Below are 19,377 nucleotides of genomic sequence, written 5' to 3'. Positions count from 1 at the left end.
TCAGAGACACACACTTTTTTTTTTTTTTTTTGACAGGCACAGAGAGAGAGAGAGAGACAGAGAGAAGGGTCTTCCTTCTGTTGGTTCACCCCCTAAATGGCCACTACGGCCTGCGCGCTGCGCCAATCCAAAGCCAGGAGCCAGGTGCTTCCTCCTGGTCTCCCATGGGGTGCAGGGCCCAAGGACTTGGGCCATCCTCCACTGCCTTCCCAGGCCACAGCAGAGAGCTGGACTAAAAGAGGAGCAACTGGAACAGAATCCAGCACCCCGACCAGGACTAGAACCCGCGGTGCCGGTGCCACAGGCAGAGGATTAGGCAAGTGAGCCGTGGCACCAGCTTTTTTTTTTTTTTTTTTTTTTTTGGACACCACTTTCTACCAGTCACTCAGAAACTAGCAGCAAGGGGGTTTTGTCACACTCTGCCCTCTGCTAGGTTGCCTGTCACAGTCCTGGTGAGAGTGACGTCCACCATGGCTCCCTTCACTTCGCGCGTTCATCCTGAGCCAGACGACAACAATCCCACACACAGTGCCCTCCTCACGTGAGCTGAGAAATGGGCAGATGCAGACTGACATGGGTGTCTGGAAAAAATGCAAACCCATCGAAGGAACATTCCAGCATATGTGTGCTGACCCACAGCCGCGAGCAGTCTCCCAGCAAGTCGGCGGCGTCATGGTTAGTGTGAAGGTGCTTTAAAAAGCTTATGGACAAATAGAATTCAAAGACGCATTTATTTTGGGACAAAAAAATTTTGAAATTCAAGCATGCGAGGGATCGTCAAATAGTTCATGGGAGATACGTATTGTGAAGAAACTGCATGATTTCTCCACCAAAGGAAACATTTTTAACTTGATTTTCCCATTAATTTTTTGAAGCACCCTCCAACAATATAGCCTTAGTATTTCCAAATTTGCTTTTTCCCTTAAAAGGAAAACATAAAGCAAAAACTAAGGCAAAAGAAGAGACTCTTCGGAGTCAAAAGGGAAATTCAGATTTCACTGCAGCCTCCAGAAACTTCTGAGCGCTCTGCAGTTGTGGCCATTAGGAAAAGGGCAAACGGTAGAAGCCTTTAGGGGCCGGCACCGCGGCTCACTAGGCTAATCCTCCGCCTTGCGGCGCCGGCATACCGGGTTCTAGTCCCGGTCAGGGCACCGGATTCTGTCCCGGTTGCCCCTCTTCCAGGCCAGCTCTCTGCTGTGGCCAGGGAGTGCAGTGGAGGATGGCCCAAGTGCTTGGGCCCTGCACCCCATGGGAGACCAGGAGAAGGCTCCTGCCTTCGGATAGGCACAGTGCAGCGGCCATTGGAGGGTGAACCAACGGCAAAGAAGACCTTTCTCTCTGTCTCTCACTGTCCACTCTGCCTGTCAAAAAAAAAAAAAAAAGCCTTTAGGACAGTGCTGACCGTGGGATATTTCTTGGAAACTGGATATTTGTTTATTTGAAAGGTGAGAGACATCCTTCATTTGTTCATTCTCCAAAAGGCCACAACACCTGGAGCTGGGCCTGGCCTAAGCCGGGAGCCTGGACCTGCCTCCATGTCTCCCACATAGGTGCAGGAGCCCAAGTACCTGGGCCATCTTGGCTGCTTTCCTAGATGCATCATAGGAAGCTGGATTGGAGGTGGAGCAGCCGGCCAGGAACCAGTGCCCATATGGGTTGCCGGCACTGCAGGCAGCAGCTAACCCACTGTGCCACAGTGCAAGCCCCGAGCAGTGGAAAATCTCAGAGGTGATTTCAAGTGAGCAGGCGACAGAGCACCGTGAGTCATGAGTCCTGGAATAAGTTCTTCTACCCCCAAAGCCCCTGGTTTCCCTTTCTGTATAATGGGATCCTTGTAGATAACACCTGTGACTCACATACCTGTGGCATGTGTTAGGAGTCAACAAGTGTTAGGTATTCATTTAATATTGAAACTAAGACGTTTTGATACTTTCAGTCCTATCACTGAAGCTAAAAATAAGTTTTACTAAATGCAAATATGACCATCAGGAATTATCATTTCATTAAAACTATTTATTAAATGCATCATTTAAATGCTATGATTCACATTCACTTAGCATTTGCGTTATCTGTTTATCTGCCGACTGACAGCAGCAGGATCAGCTGTCACTGGATAAGCAGCTGACCTTGAGTCTTTTCTATGAACTCATTTCCTGCAGCGTGGAGAACAGCAGCCAGGACTGGCTCCAAGTCCCCGATCTGCTGTGAAACTCCTTCACAGAGGTGCTTTGAATGGGAGTCTGAGAGCGTCCAGATTCCACCGGGCCATGGTTTGGATGTGTTTTGTCCCCAGCAGTCCACATGTGGGGGTGTTGAAGTGGCGCGACCCTTTAAGAGGTGGGACCTGCTTGGGGGGTGGGGTGGTGGTGGTCTCGGTTTGCTCCATTAACCGCTGTGCCTACCTACTGAAGAGCCAACTCTCTTTGGGGTCAGCAAGCGAGTGTAACACACACGTGGACATCTTAAAGACAGAAAGAGTGAGACTGCTGTAAATTTTGTTAATCTGGTCCTGGCGGGGGGAGGTGTCACTGCGAGGTGAGTGGGTGCTGGCCTGCGTGGGAACCCGCAGACCACCTTGGGCGGTCAGTTGTTGCACAAAGTCCAGCCGCGGGCAGCCGCTGGATTGCCTTGCTGTGTTGGAGGGACTAGGGGAACAGGACAAAGCGCTGCGGCTCTGGCCTTGGGTCCCGTAGAGACGAGAAACCGCCACCAGAGGCAGAGAGGAGGACACCACGCGGGGAAGAAAGTCGTTCAGAGGAGAGCTGACCTTGACCTAGGATTCAGAGAACTCGTCAAGGCTTTGGACCCCTGCAGTCTGTGGGAAAGGACCTGGATCCGTCTCCTCTGGCTCTCATGGGTCCCGAGACGCCAGCGGACTCCTGGATTAGAACACGCAGGCTATAACCCCCCCACCTTTCACCTGGGGCCGTCTCCTGCTGGCACTGCGGTAATACGTCACACGGCAGACCCCTCCCACCGGAAACGGCCGCTTCTGGGGGGACCCCATGGAGCCAAGGCTGATGAAACCCCACGACGCCACTAAAACCCGCAGAGCTCCAGGAAGCAAAGACGACGTCGTGAGTCAGAGGAAGGTCAGCCTTCTGAAGCAGCCCCAGCCCAGATAGCTGAAGGCACTCGGGGTCTTTGAGTGCCCTACAAACTCATGAGGGTGAAGAAGTAGACTGGGAGTTCTTGGGATGGACCTTTGTATGAGTACTGAGTGTTGGAGGCCTGGCCACCTGCAAACAGTCGTGCAATGAGGAGGATTTATTCATTCAAGTCCAAAGCGAAGCTATCCCATGGTCCTTAATACTGCAGCAAACGCCTGCCTCATTCGCAAGGACCATTCGCCATCCCAGGTGCACCCTGTTTTATTTAAGCAGCGTCCTCTGGATGCCAAGATTAGGGGCTGGAGCTAACTCAGCTGTTCCTACCATAATGGGGATCGGAAAAATCTAAATAATTGATATCCATAGATGGGATACAGTGATTTCAATCCACTTATCTAACCCTTGCTACAGATGGTATTGGACGAAGTCCATGATTTTTCATCCTTTCTCCTTTCCTCTACTTTTCTGAGAAAATGGAATGGGAGGGTGGCAGAAAAATAATCATCCAGAAACAGGGTGCCCAGCTGCCGCGGCGCCCGGACGCACCCATGCTGCGCAGTGTCAACATCCTTATTAAGCCAAGAGCTGTGTTTTTGGCAGGTGTTTGTTGATATTAGATGACATCTGATGCAGCACTAATGGAGTGCTTGTTCTTAAACTCCACAGCCAAGGAGGCATATGCAGTTTGGCGGGGGGGAGGGAGGAGCTGATATATATTTCCATATGTTACATTTATTTAATGCTTCCATTGTAAGATTCTTAACTGAAAAGCTCTTCAACACCCATTGGCCCACTGTAGCCCAGAACGACTGACGTGAGTGTGACCTTTGGAACACTTGGAGTGTTTGCCAAGTATGTGCAAGCAGAGGGAGAGGAGGCGAGCCACCCCGATGCTGCGTGCGCCTTCCCAGCCCACCATCTGCGGGCAAGTGCCCTGGTTCTGAGAGCAAGTCCCATAGCACTGGTGGGGCTGGGGCTGGCGTTTGGCGCTTTCTGGGGTGCAGGAGGAGCTTAAGCTTAACCTGCTCGGGGTGTAGAACTGTCAGGTTTACAAACTGGGGGAAATTATGTGATTTCCCTGGTTTGATCCCTGTGTGGTAGGCACAGCTGGTTCTATTATCCCAATTTTACAAAATAGGCTACTGAAACAAGGGTTGCAGAAATTAGTTCAAGTTCATAGACCAAATTCAGAGCCATGCTCTAAGCCTGTCTTCCGACTGCAAGCCCAGTGCTGCCTCGATCCCCCTCTTCATTACTCGCTGCCGTCCTCAATGAGGAGGACACATATTGACCCTCTTCTCTGCTACTCCGACCCTTTATCTAACTATGAATTCCTCTCTGACTCATTTTTTAAATTCTGGTAAAATATACATGACATAAAACTTACTGTCCTAATTGCTTAAGTATACAGTGATAGTAAGTACATTCACTTTGTTGTACAAGAGCATACACTATTCTTAACTATTCAGTAGATTTAAAATAAAAGCAATAGAGAAATTCTGGGTTTTAGAATTCATCATGTTCCCTTTTTATAAGACGAATGGAAATACGTGTCCTTAATATTCACAAGGCAAAGATCCTGGTCTAAGCTGTCCTCCTGCTCAGACCCCTCCCTCCCGGGCTCCCTGCCCCAGCCTGCCCTCCAGCCCTGCTGGGTCAAGGCCAGACAGCACTGTCTTGGCCATGTTGGTCCCTGGACCTAACACACTGGTGAAGGTTTTGGGAGGAAAGTCTGTGTCGCTCTTTCTATGGCAGAAGCTGATGCTCCTTAGGTCAGTATCCATGAATCCCGATGCAGAAATGCCAGGGACCCAACGCTGCCACACCCCTTCCCAAGCCCCTTCCTTGCCGCCTTCAAGTGGAAGCCCAGACAGCTGAAGAGCTCACCTTCACAGTCTTTCTCGCAGCTATGAATGACTTCAGGAGAAGCGTTTGCTTTTCTTATAAAAAGGACAGAAGCAACACAGTCTTCTGTCGTGACCGAGCGTGGGATACCAGGAACTATGCTGCCCTCTTGTGACTATGAAGCTATGAAGCAACAAGCGTGAAATGGGGACAGTTAAGCTCCTGCACCTACCTCCAAACCCCTTAAATGAGAGAAATAGGAGAAATAGTCCTTTGTTTAAGCTTCTGTTGGTTTTTTGGAAGATTCACTAACTGAATACACCCTGTATCCAAACCTATAAATAAACAGATAAAACCACTATGCTACCAAAAGGATTTAGTCACTGATACTCATATCAACGCACACTGACATGCGAGGGCCAAGGCTGACGGTGGAATTCTGTAATAGAGAATTAGGCTGACAGTACCTAACTCCCTGATCAGACTCAGTGTCACAAAAGAGCAACAAGCAGACAGCCATGTGCGCCTGGGGTGTGCAAGCACGAGCACACAACACTACTTACCAAAGTTTTCACAGACTCAACCGGAATCTGAACTGATCACCAGGCTGCAGGAAATTCGAGGGAACTGGGCACAAGCTAAACACTACCACAGAAGTCACTGGGAAGATCCAAAGTGTGGGAAGTTCTAGAACGTATCATGATTCGTCAACAGATAGAGGGTAAATGTATCTCAAAAAGTCTGTGGAAAAAAGGAATTAAAAGGAACATAGGCCGGCACTGCGGCTCACTAGGCTAATCCTCTCTGCTGTGGCCCAGGAAGGCAGTGGAGGATGGCCCAAGTGCTTGGGTCCCTGCACCCTCATGGGAGACCAGGAGGAAGCACCTGGCTTCTGGCTTCAGATCGGCGCAGCACCGGTCGTAGTGGCCATTTGGGGGGTGAACCAATGGAAGAAAGACTTTCTCTCTCTCTCACTGTCTAACTTTGCCTGTAAAAAAAAAAAAAAAAAAAAAAAGGAACATAATTCTGGTGCAGAAAAATTTGAAATCCATGCATATGGAGTGTCTTCAAAAACTGTCTTCATGGAAAATGAGTATTATGAACAAGCTAAGCATGCATTTCGAAAAAGTTTTTGCATTAAAATGAGCTCACCACGGGGCAGCTGTGGTACCGTGGTTAAACCACTGCTCAGATGGCTGCGTGTCACGTCAGAGTTCCACCTCCACTCCCACCAAGCTGCCTGCTGGTGAATATCCTGGGAGGCCACAGGTGTCTGGATCTTTACCACCCATGTGGGAGACCAGGATGGAGCTCCAGGCTCCTGGCTTCAGCCTGGCCCAGCCCTGGTTATTGCAGTCATTTGGGAACTGGATCAGTGGATGGAAGAGCTCACTCTTTTTCTGTTTTGCTTTTGCCTTTCAAAATCAATAAATAGGCCGGCACCACGGCTCAATAGACTAATCCTCCGCCTTGCGGTGCCGGCACACCGGGTTCTAGTCCCGGTCAGGGCGCCGGATTCTGTCCCAGTTGCCCCTCTTCCAGGCCAGCTCTCTGCTGTGGCCAGGGAGTGCAGTGGAGGATGGCCCAAGTGCTTGGGCCCTGCACCCCATGGGAGACCAGGAGAAGCACCTGGCTCCTGCCTTCGGATCAGTGCGGTGTGCCGGCCGCGATGGCCGTTGGAGGGTAAACCAACAGCAAAGGAAGACCTTTCTCTCTGTCTCTCTCTCTCTCTCACTGTCCACTCTGCCTGTCAAAAAAAAAAAAAAAAAAAAAGGCAAAATCAATCAATAAAAATAATCAATGTGAAAAAATACACTTACCTTTTAATTCAGTTTTCTATGAACTTCTGGAAGTCTTGCAGGATAAGGGGGAAAAAGAGGAAATCTACTGAGTTAACAGGGGCCGGCACCTGTGGCTCAGGCATCCTGCGTGGGCACCGGTTTGAATCCTGGCTGCTCCTCTTCTGATCCAGCTCTCTGCTGTGGCCTGGGAAAACAGTAGAGGATGGACCAAGTCCTTGGGCCCCTGCACCCACATGGGAGACTCGGAAGAAGCTCCTGGCTCCTGGTTTGGGATTGGCACAGCTCCAGCTGTTGCAGCCATCTGGGGAGTGAACCAGTGGGTGGAAGACCTTTGTCTCTCCCTCTCACTGTCTGTAACTCTCTCTCTCAAATAAATAAATAAAGTTTAAAAAAAATTTGTTTTCTTATTCATTCTATTTTGATATATTGAAACTTTTGCATTATAAGCATTAAATTAAATGATAATATATGAATGCACACTAGTTGCATAAAATGGATCATTTGGACCAGGAGATTACTCTATACCTACAAAAATATGACTTCTACTTGGGAAATCGCACTGAAAATATTTCTGTAAACATATTCCATGCACACGCACATGCACACACCCACACACACGTGCGCGCACACACACACACACTGGCACTTTGCTGGGAGCTGTGGCAGTCTTCTTGGGAGATGGCGCTCATGAAGGAGACTCTGCTGACACTGTTTCATGCTTTCCTACATAGGAATTGGCTGAACTAAAGCACTCACACTTTGTGCATAGTTTCTAGGGACCTCAGGGGCACCTGGCGCACTAACATACCCCACACTTCTTACAGCAACTCACATCTTGGATACGTGGGACGTGAGCCATATCTTCACCTTTGATAGCCAAGGTAATTCTTCTGTGAATTGTTTTAAAGTAAGGATCGTTTCGTGGCGGCCTTACTGAGCTACTCACTTGCCTCCCAGCTCACCCATTTAAACTGTACAATTCAGCACTTTTCAGTGCATTTAGAGAGTTGTGTGACACAACCACAATAAATGTCAAACATTTTCAAATCCTTCCCCCGCCAAAAAGTACCCCACACCCTTACGCTGGATCCCCCGTCTCCTCACCTCGACTCAGGCCCGTGCTACGCCTCGTCTCCTTGCCACCTTTACAGACCTGCCTGCTCTGGACGCTCCGTGTGACTGGGCTCATACAACACGGGTGTTTCATGCCCGGCTTCTCTCACTGGGCGTGACGTCCTCAGGCTCCCCGTGCAGTATTGTGTCTCCATAAGGCCTTCCCCTGGGGTGGATCACCACGCTCTGCCTGTCCAGCAGGTGGTGGACATTGGTTCTTTTTTTCTTTCTTTTTTTTTTTTTTTGACAGGCAGAGTGGACAGTGAGAGAGAGAGACAGAGAGAAAGGTCTTCCTTTGCCGTTGGTTCACCCTCCAATGGCCGCCGCGGTCGGCGCGCTGCAGCCGGCGCACCACGCTGATCCGATGGCAGGAGCCAGGCGCTTCTCCTGGTCTCCCATGGGGTGCAGTGGACATTGGTTCTTTCCACTTCCTGGCTGCTATGAACCATGCCAACGTGAGCACTCATAGGCAGGTTTTTAGCAGGGCACAGGTTTTCATTTCTCTTGAGTACATACTTGGCCACGTGTTTAATGATTATTTGGGAGGCCATTTGGCTGAAATAGCTCCATTACCTTGGGTTCCTGTAAAAGCCAAGAAAAATCCAACTTCATGTAAAATGGAACTTAACCAATCAGAAACTGCCAACTCACTCTAACTAGGGGCTTTCCACTTTAACCAATCTAATATTTTCTTTGTGTTCTGTGAGTAGCTCATGAAAGTTTCTCTTTGTACTCCTTTGCTGGACTGTTTGCGGTCTGGTGCTGCCAAATTATGAATCACTGTATGCTCAAGGAAACTTATTTTAAACGTTTAAAGTGCCTAAATTTATCATTTAACAGGTGGGATCGCTCAGTCACATAGCAACTCTGTGTTTACCTCCTGGGGGAACTTCCAGCTTATTTTCCAAGGCAGATGCATCCTTATACATTCTTACCAGCAAGTCAACTTTTCATCACCATAACAAATACCTGGAAGCTACTTGTAAAGGAAGGAGGTTCACAGTATGAGATCGGGCAGGTGTATTTGTTCTGCTGTCTGGTGAGGCTGGAGGGCAGTACTGTTGTACAGAGGAATGGTCACACGGCAAGCCAGAGAGAGAGATGCTAGGTCCAACCCAGCTTTTATGAACCAACTCTCCCATGAAAACTCTCTCCCAAGGGCATGACCCCAGTGATGTAGGCCCAGAGCCCAAGCACCACAAGTGGATCCAGCCGCCACCCTGTTAGTGCCATCAATCCGTGACTTTGGGACTTGACCATCTGCATGGGTTGAGGAGCCAAATCATGTCCCTAGCAAGCACATTTTGCTTTCTTCACATCAAAACGAATGTGAAATGGAGTCTCAATGTGGTATTTGACTTGGATTTTCCTAGGGGCTAGTGAACTTGAATATCTTGATATGTGCTTTACATGTATAAATTGTTTATTCTCCTAAGGTCGGCACCGCGGCTCACTAGGCTAATCCTCCGCCTTGCGGCGCTGGCACACCAGGTTCTAGTCCCAGTTGGGGCGCCAGATTCTGTCCTGGTTGTCCCTCTTCCAGGCCAGCTCTCTGCTGTGGCCAGGGAGTGCAGTGGAGGATGGCCCAAGTACTTGGGCCCTGCACCCCATGGGAGACCAGGAGAAGCACCTGGCTTCTGCCATCGGATCGGCGCGGTGCGCCGGCTGCAGCGCGCCGGCCGCAGCGGCCATTGGAGGGTGAACCAACGGCAAAGGAAGACCTTTCTCTCTGTCTCTCTCTCACTGTCCACTCTGCCTGTCAAAAAAAAAAATTAAAAAAAAATTGTTAATTCTCTTAAAAATCCTTTGTGCACTTTTTTATTTGAAAGGCAAAGAGACAGACAGAGACCCCCATCCACAGGTGTGCTCCCCAAATGCCCACAAGAGTTGGTGCTCTATCAGGCCAAAGCCCAGAGATAGGAACTCATTCTGGGTATCTCACATGAGGCGCAGGGATCCAAGTACTTGAGTCACACCTGCTGCCTTCCAGGGTGTGCATTAGCAGGAAGCTGGACTTGGGAGTGGCGCTTGGACTCTAACTCAGGCACTCAGATATGGGATTCAAGCATCCCAAGTGGTGTCTTAACCACTGCTTTCTCTTACTATTGAGTTGTAATATATATGTTACATTATATATATATGTATGTATTCAGATATAGTCTCTTATCATATATATGATTTGCAAATGCTTTCTTCCCTTCTGTTGTCTTTTCACTTCTAAATAATATCCTCTGAGGCATAAAAGCTTTTTTTGTTTTGCTGAAGTCTTATTTTTTCTTTTATCGCTCATACTTTTGGTGGCATATCTCAGGAACTATTGCAGATTCAAGGTCATGATATGCTTTCTCCTAAGAGCTTTAAATGTTATGTTTAGGTTTTTTATCCATTTTGAGTTAATTAGAAATCCAGGTTTATTCTTTTGCATGTGGACAACCATGTGTCCCAGCATAATTTATTGAAAAGATTATTCTTGGGGCCGGTGCCATGGCACAGTAGGTTAATCCTCTGCTTGCCGCACCAGCATCCCGTATGGGTGCCGGTTCTAGTCCCAACTGCTCCTCTTCCGATCCAGCTCTCTGCTATGGCCTGGGAAACTAGTGGAAGATGGCCCAAGTGCTTGGGCCCCTACATCCGCATGGGAGACCCAGAAGAAGCTCCTGGCTCCTGGTTTCAGGTTGGATCAGATCCGGCCATTGTGGCCATTTGAGGAGTGAACCAGTGGATGGAAGGCCTTTCTCTCTGTCTCCCCTTCTCCCGGTCTGTAACTCTGCCTTTTGAAAGAAAAGAAAAGAAGAGAAGAGAAGAGAAGAGAAGAGAAGAGAAGAGAAGAGAAGAGAAGAGAAGAGAAGAGAAGAGAAGAGAAGAGAAGAGAAGAGGATTATTCTTTGCCCCATTGAATTATTTTGGCATTCTTTTTTTTTTTTTCTTTTTTGACAGGCAGAGTGGACAGTGAGAGAGAGACAGAGAGAAAGGTCTTCCTTTTGCCGTTGGTTCACCCTCCAGTGGCCACCGCAGCCGGTGTGCTGCGGCCGGCGCACCGCGCTGATCCAATGGCAGGAGCCAGGTGCTTCTCCTGGTCTCCCATGGGGTGCAGGGCCCAAGTACTTGGGCCATCCTCCACTGCCCTCCCTGGCCACAGCAGAGAGCTGGCCTGGAAGAGGGGCAACCGGGACAGAATCCGGCGCCCCGACCGGGACTAGAACCCGGTGTGCCGGCGCCGCAAGGCGGAGGATTAGCCTAGTGAGCCGCGGCGCCGGCCTTGGCACTCTTTTTCTGGGTTATCAGTTATATTCCCTTGTTCTATATGTCCATCCTTACGCCAGTGCTACACTGTCTGGATTGCTATGGATGAGTAGGTTTTCAAAACAGAAATGAGAGTCCTCCGACTTTGTCCTATTTCATTATTGTTTCAGCTATTCTGTGCGCCCTGAATCTCTGGGTAAATATTAGGACCAACTTGTTTATTTTTGCAAAGAGCCAGCTAGAGTCTGACAAGGTTATGTTAAATCTGTCAATCCATCTGGCAAGTATTTCCATCTCAACAATATTTAGCTTTCTGTGTCATGAGCATGTGTTATCTTTCCATGTATTCACATCTCCTAACATTGCTCAATGTTTTGTAGTTTACAGAGTATAAGTTTTTCATTTCATACTACTAAATTTCATTTCATACATACTAAATGTATCTCTAAGTAGCTTATTCTTTTTAATATAAGTGGAATTGCTTTCTGAATTTCATTTTTGTAGAGTTGGTTGCTAGTATAGACAGATAGTTGCCACTTACCTATCATGCTTACATCTGGGGTTGCCCCTCAGCATCTGACCTTGGACGGGCACACGCAGCGGGTGTCCCTGCTTCCACGACAGCACCGTCAGCGCATGCCACAGGCCACTTTGGCCACAAAGAAGTGGGAGCAGAGAGTCACATGCAAGCCTGGTGGGTGGGAGACCCCAGGAGCACGCAGGGATCTCTCTTGGGCATGTCTGAATGTGTTGGTGGCTGCCCACTGCTGGACATCCAACTCCAGCAGGTCTTGAGGCTAGCAAGGGGAGCAGGCCACTGATTTCCCAGTGACTGAAGTTTTTGTCAGTGTTTGCTGAAGGAGTTTGGTCCCACTCCCAAGGAAGGCGGGCGGCTGTGCGGGAAAGGACAACCATGAGGGGTCATCCAGAGCTTTGGCAGAGCAAGGTGTCGAGAGCTTCCCCTGCGAGGGGCAGGCAGAACATTCTGGAGTAACCATGAGGATTATTGCTTAGCAGAACCTGGTCTCATGCTTCCCAACCCCTACCCCAGGCCAGGTTTTCCCTTCTGCTACTGCAAGCACCTGCACCAAGTTCATGGCCCTCAGAATGTCTTGTATTTCAGACCAACCCAAACCTTCCATCCAGCCCTGGGAGTGCTCCCCACCGGGGTAGGTGGTGAAGTCAAGAGCTGTGCTATGGGCAGGACCCAACGCTGGGGCAGCACTGCCCCCTGGTGGCCAGACCATTGTAGCCCCAGCTCTTCCAAGGAGGTGCTGGAGTCCAGTCCCAGCTCTGACCCCACCCCTTCATTTTCAGACACAGGCTCCTCTAAATGGGGAGAAGTGGGAAGGGCATGGGGTGGAGGAGCGCAGGTCCCCACCCAAACTGCATTCCCATAACCAGACCTCCTGCCGCGGTGACAGCTCAATGTCAAACCCGGCTGAGACTGCCTTCTCCAGGGACAGGTCCCCACGCCCAGTGGCCTGGGGAGGTCCTGGGGACCCCGAATGCCCATCTCCATGTCTGCCTGGCCAGGCTGATACTGGGAAGAGAGGCCAGTGTCTGGAGCCAGGGCCCTGCCGGTTGCCCTTGACCACCAGGCCCAGTGGGAAGCCCTGGGGTGACCTGTCCTCTTCCCTCTGCCGACCCCAATCCCAGCTTCTCCTGCATGCTGGTCTGCAGCTCCCTGGCCCCCAGTTGTTTCCACCTGATCCTCTGGCTGCAGCATGCCCCATTCCACAGACAGCAGGCTCCCCTGGTGCAGGTCCAAGGGCCCTTCCTGCTCTCCCTGGTTCTTCTCAGACCTCCACAAGAGTGAGTGTGAAGCAGGAGGGAGAAGACAGCCACCATGCAGCCTGGGCAGGGCCAAAGTCAAGAAGTGGAGAGGCTGGAGCCCTGCGGAGCTTAGCAGTCCCACCCCTCACTCCCCACCCACCCAACCCAAAATAAAACCAGGTTCAAACTGTAAATGCAAGTGGGCATTGGCTCAGTAGTCAAGATGTTGCCCAAGATGCCACATCCCATATCAGAATCCTCGCGTCTGAGTCCTGGCTCCACTCCACTTGCAGCTTCCTACTTGCTTGTACCCTGGGAGGCAACGAGCGATGGCTCAAGTAGTCGGGTCCTTGGAACGGGCTGGAGTTCCAGGCTCCCGGCTTTGGCCTGGCCCAGCCCTGCCTGTTGCAGACGACTCAGCAGAGAGGAGCTCAATCTCTGTCTCTCTACCTTTCAAATGACCATAAACAAGAACTGTTATCAGGTGCAAAGAAGCCCAACAAAATCCTGTTTTCCCATGAGGAGTAATTTGGTATCTTTTTTTCTTTTTAAAGCCAACTTCAGGCTTTTCCCTACCGAGTCCTTGGAGTCCTAGCCAGCAGGTTGCTGGTCAGTGCACACAAGGTTGGGAAGGGGGGGGGAGGGCCCGGGGCCTGGTGGACAGAGCTGGGCAGGGGGAGGGGGAGCTCGTGCCTCCAGAGGGGAGGGCGGGGGCAGGGGCTGGCAGGGGGAGGTGGAAGGTTCCTGCACATGAGGTGGCCACAATGGCCCAAGGAGGAGGGAGAGGTCTCTGGGAAGCCGCCCTCTTCTTGTGCTGACCCAGGCTGGACCAGGTGCTGTCCCAGTCACTGTGGGGGAAAGCTTAGGGCCAGCATCCCAAGACCCAGGCTGACCCCAGGCCAAAGTCAGATGCCCACAAGAAAGAAAGAGGAAGTCGATGACTAACCAGTGGCATTCCCAGGGAGAGGCAAGAGTGGGGCCTCCACACCCAGGGGTCTGCTGGCCCTGTAGAGGGAGGTTGCTCTGGCCCTGAGTGGTCTTGCCTGGTTTTGCAATCAGCTAAAATCCTATGCCTTCCATGTGCACAACCCCACAGAAGCCACTCAGTCGCCGCTGACCTCGGAGAGAAGGGTCGGCAGAAAGGTCAACTTAACGAGTACCATTTGTAAGTCTTTTATTATGGCACAACAGACACCACACAAACTCTGCCATCTTAACCAGCTCCCAAGTGTGCTGCTCAGAACAACCATGGCCGCTATTTCCAAAAGCTGGCATCTGCTCTGCCCCCGTTCAGCCGTGGCTTCCAGCACCCCCCCCCCCCCCCAGCTGAGCTTGTTCTGGAGCCTGGGTTTGTGGAGTCACACGGGGTTGTCCTTGCACTTGCAGCATAACATTGTCATGGTCTGTGTGTGTTGCAGCACCTAGCCGCTCCATGACATTTCTTTTTTAATTATGTTTAGTTTTGAATGGCAGAGTGTCAGAGAGAGACGGAGAGACAAGAGAGAAAGAGATCTTCAGTCCACTAGTTCACTCCCCAGATGGCAGCAACAGGAACTCCCTCCAGGTCTCCCAGGTGGGCTCAGGGGCCCAAGCACTTGGCCACCGCTGCCGCCTACAACACTCTGATAATGGAAGGCAGCGGCTTAACGTGCCGCGCCACGACCGTTGTTTAGGATAAATTCCATTGCACGGAGCCATCCTTTCTCCTTGCGCGTTCATCCTTTGAAGGACACCTGGTTCGGCTGCCGTGCCCACGCACACGCAGTGCTGCTGCGGGCCCTGCCTTCCCTGGGCGGGCACACAGCAAGGAACTGCTGGGTGCTGCGTGTCCTACGTCTGCGGTTTTGTTAACTGTTGAACTGCTGTGTTCTTTATGCTTGGCTGTGCACTTCTGTTTCAAGAGGCTCTTTCTTTTGTAACAATCTTACAACATTTTCTTAAGTATCTAAAAAGGTAGCAGGCGCTGGGGTACTTCCGAAACCAAATCTGCCTGCTGAGTGACGTGGGAGAGAAGGCCGTTGTCTCCGGGGCTGGGCGGACTCTGGGGGTCAGGGCACTGCGCAGCGGCGGCCGCCAGGGGGCGCAGAGGAGCCCGCTGGCGCGCGCCGCTGGGCCTGAGGCTCCATCGCCCTCCCGCAGAACACGGGAGCCCTGTGACAGCGGGAAGGCCCAGCGCCGCCCAGGACAGAGGATGTGGGCACCAGAACCTGAGGGTTTGGGCCTTTCCCGGGATCGCAGAAGGGAAAGCAAATGTCGACCCAAACCGCTTTTTTGCAGACGGTGTTGCCCTGCTGTCAGAGGCCAAGGGCTCCTGGCCAGCGGAGCCCCAGGCACCGGCGTGCCCCATGTGGAGCAGGTGCACGCCTGTGCCTTCTCCGTGACCCCGCGACGACCCCACACTCAGAGGTCGGATCGGAAGAAGGAAGGAATGAGTGAACGTGGCTACCTCACGCAGCAGAGAGGGAAGGGCTGGGGGCCCTGGCCCCTAGACCCCGGCTGATTCCACACAATCTACCCACAGAGAGTCTGGCGATTCACTCCAAAACAGTGGGGCTGGGGGCACAGGGACCTAAGGCAAGACTCCGGGTCTGTAAGCGTGAACCCATGAACTGCTGTGGGCTCTGCCGAGGGCCCTGAGTCATCCTGTGCTGCTCACTGGGCTGTTACATTCGCCCATTTCCTCCTTCTAGGAAATGCGCGCCTAGGTATTTGAATAAGGGACACATCAGAGCTGCAAGACTCGAACATGCTTCAGGAAAAAAGTACATTTTTTAAGTCTGAAATCATGCCCAAATGGAAAGTTCAAAGGAGGAAAAAAGCTTGTTAACAATCTGAACCGGAGAAATGGCATTTGGCAAGGAGTGGTGGCTACCAACAGGAAGCCAGCCCTGGGCTGGAGGGCTCTGGAAGCATCTGGCCACGGCAAACCTACATCCAAGCTGAGCAGGGACGGAGCCAGGTGGAGCTCCTGAGGGTCCAGGTCCCAGGGTGTGGCAGCAGGGGTGTAGACGGACAGCCACCACAGGCAGAGCCCCTGCTACACTCACCAGTGTGTGAGGCCCAGGCACCTCACTGACCCGGATCCCTGGGGGAGACCAGCTTTCAGGGCAGCAGGGGTGCCGACTCCCACGGTTCTCACTGACCGTGTCTGTACCGCCCTCCATACTGGTGCCGCTGCAGGTCCTCCCTGGAGTCTTGGAACTCTACAGCAGGCGGAGAGACCCCGCTCTCTCCTCTATCACCACACTGTAGGAATGTCAACATGTTGTCCACAGAGGCCTATGTCTGGCCAGTGGGGACATCTGGTCTGAGCAGAGGGGACAGGAGACACAGCAGCCTCCCCAGAAGCTTGTGAACCAACTAAAAGCCATGGATTTGGGGGCTTTGCTCATGTTGAAGTACATTTGTAAAACCTGTACAAGAAATGTTCACTGTGACATTATGGAAAACTGCTTACTAATCGGAAGATGGATGCAAGGCGCCAGCCTTCTGGTCCTCCGGCTCTTGTACAGCCCCTCCCAGAGGGAAGCAAGCTGCATAAGCAACAGCACTCTGAGAAGTTGCGCTGCCACCAGGTCACAAAAAGCACTCCCCAGCGAGAACCAGCCCGCCAAGTGCTCAGCTCACCTGCCTATCACCTGAAAGCTGAGAGAACAGATGTTACTGTTACAGCTTTAGTGTGGCTTAAATGTTGCCCTGGCTAGAAATGGGAGGCACCTGTTCTGCAACAATGGTAACCAATCCTGTTTTAATTGGGCAGTGAAAAGTCTGCTGGCTTTTACCCAGGGTTCAATGGCTGTCACAGGATGCCCCGGCCATAACTGACAGCCCGTGCACACAGCAGGTGGTATTCCACAAACACCTGGTGCATTTTGCCGGTTCTGTTCCTTTCCCACAAACTTCCAAGTGAGGTCTCTTGACCAGGTCAACAGGCTTTCTTCCCAGTTTGCACACTATCTAAAAACTATTCCTTCCCAGTTGGCAGGAGGGAACTCAGCCCCCTCCAGCACAAACTGAAGAGTTCGGAACAGGAGCTGTAACCAGGCCAATCCCCTAAGAAGGGAGAAGCCACAGCATGTGGCTTCACTCCATCTTCCAAGCACCTGAGTATGAGGGTGGGGGTCTAGTTAGGCTCTAACGGGGCACAAGTTCAGGAAAGAAAATGCCAATATGAGTTCCTGGCACCTATGGCCAGCAACCAGAGGTCTAAGGATTTCAACCCGAAATGTTGGTAACAATATTAGCTCTGGCTTTGTTTTGGAAAACACTAAGCCACACGTTTGTACAATCACATTGAAGAGGGAGAGAAAAGACAAGTTTGTCGGCTCTGACTCGCCACGCGGTCCCCCCTTCTCCCATGTGAATGCCACATTTCACAGACCTCTGCCCTCCCCCCCCCACCCCGGCCCAAGGGATTTCAGAAAGCTTCAGTGCCATCAGATTGGACAGGCCCACCAACTCTGAGTCTGTGTGGCCAGCAAGGTATCAGTTTCAGCCTGTCCTCTTGAGTGCCTGGCACAGGGCTCGTTCTGTCACTTGACCCTTTGCTGATACAAAGCCATTTGGCTGGGCCCAGCACCCCCAGGCCAAATGTTCAGGCCAAGAATAGTCTTCATTCTTCCCATGAAGCTTTGAAAAGCTTCAAGAACACAGGAAATTACTAGCCCTCATTTTCTGCTGACAACAGCTAACATTAAACTTTGAACATTCTATGGATGAATCCCAAAGCATGGGAACAAAGTGTGCTTGAAAAGCAGCAGCGTTTCCACCCGAGAGACTGAAACCCACCTCAGCACTCCTGAGAGAACCTCTAACTCCCATCACTCACACCTTCCCCTGCCGACCAGAGCTGTGTCCCTTCCATGCGGAAACACACTTCATCAATTCTGAGAGCTCTGTGTACAAAGTTGGTCTAGCGGCTCTTTGTGGCGCTCTGCACACGCACTGGCAATGAATCATCACCTATAACTGGGACAAACAGTTTTTGGTCACAGCCTTAGCAGATCCTCACTTCCATCAGCCCTAAAACACTCTCTCAAGGTCCCGATGCCTTCACCTGTGCTGTCACAATGTACTCTTAATTCTAACCAGGAAGCAGGGGCAGGCTTGACTTGATAGCAGAGGAAACAACATTCAGGAAGGAAAAATAGAGCAAGATTTGAAGGCACGTTTCCTACTCCAGGCTGCCTGGTCCCCAGAGGACTGCCCTCACCAGTGAGCATCTGCTTGTGCTAGTGGTTCTACAGAACACAGCTCAGGCGCACAGCAGACCCGGTGCCAGAACGGGTCCTGCTGTCACCAAGATTAAGTCGAACTCCAGCTCTGTGTGTCACCACTTGTCTATTGGTAAGTTACTGAAAATTTCCAAAGCTTGGGTTCCACATCTGTATAAGGAAGATAGTTATCTACTAAGGATTAGATGAAGATAATACTGATAAAACTACTACTGTCGGGAACATAGTAAGTGTGCAATAGCTAGCTAGCTGTTATTACAAGGATATGGAAAAAACTCTACATGAAGTACGGAGGTATTTCAAAAAGGTAGTGAAAAATGGGATTCAAAGCTAAGTTCATTTTGATAAAAAAAATTTGAAACCCATGCATTACATAACACACATTTTCTATAAACTTTTTGGATGATTCCTCATATTCATGGACTTCAAAAATTTTTGCATGAAAATCAACATCTTCTAATCCCATTTTCTCCCATGATTTTCTGAAGTCCCCTCAGACAGGGCTTTTGCTTACATCTGCAAGCTTTTTATCAGAGTTTCAATTCACAGCAGTGGGAGACACATTCTCCTTCCCCACCAACTAGGATGCTGCAGTATCTTCTCTAGCTCCTTCCCTGGGCATCCAACTACAAACTGTTCACACACTACCTGGACCAACCCAAGGAGATAGTGCTGATGATTCGCTCGGGGCTTGGGAACAGAATGCTAACCTTTTTCTTCTTTTTTGGGGTTGTTTCAGGGGTGGACAATTGGCTTAGCAGTTAAACCAACCCACATTTGTGTTCAACTCCCAGCTCCAGCTCCTGACTCAGCTTCTGCAGACACTGGGAGGCAGTTCCTACCACCCATGTAGGAGATCCGCATTGAGTTCCCTGTCTGACTTCAGCCTGGCCCAGCGCAGACTGTCATGGACATTTGGGAATAAACCAGTAAGTGGGAGCTCTACCTCTGCCTCTCAAGTAAATAGGAAAATGTTTCTCCTTTAAAAAAGCATAAAAGTGTCTCATAGTGTTCACAGTATAGTTGTACATTTATTTAGTTTTTATTGATTCCTATAATCATGGATACATGCTCAAAATAAGGAGACAAGATCAGGCTATGTAACTTTCTAAATCAACATTTTACTCTTGCTGCATTCACGGCCATCATGCCATCTTTCCTCATTTTTCCCTCCCTCCCCCACTCCTGGCCTTCTATACACCCTGGCTTCTATTACTAGATCGGTTTTTCTAAGAGGGTAAAAATATAGGACAG

The sequence above is a fragment of the Oryctolagus cuniculus genome, chromosome 16 (assembly GCF_964237555.1).
Source record: "Oryctolagus cuniculus chromosome 16, mOryCun1.1, whole genome shotgun sequence".
NCBI classification, from domain to species: Eukaryota; Metazoa; Chordata; class Mammalia; order Lagomorpha; family Leporidae; genus Oryctolagus; species Oryctolagus cuniculus.
This window is presented reverse-complemented; position numbering follows the sequence as displayed.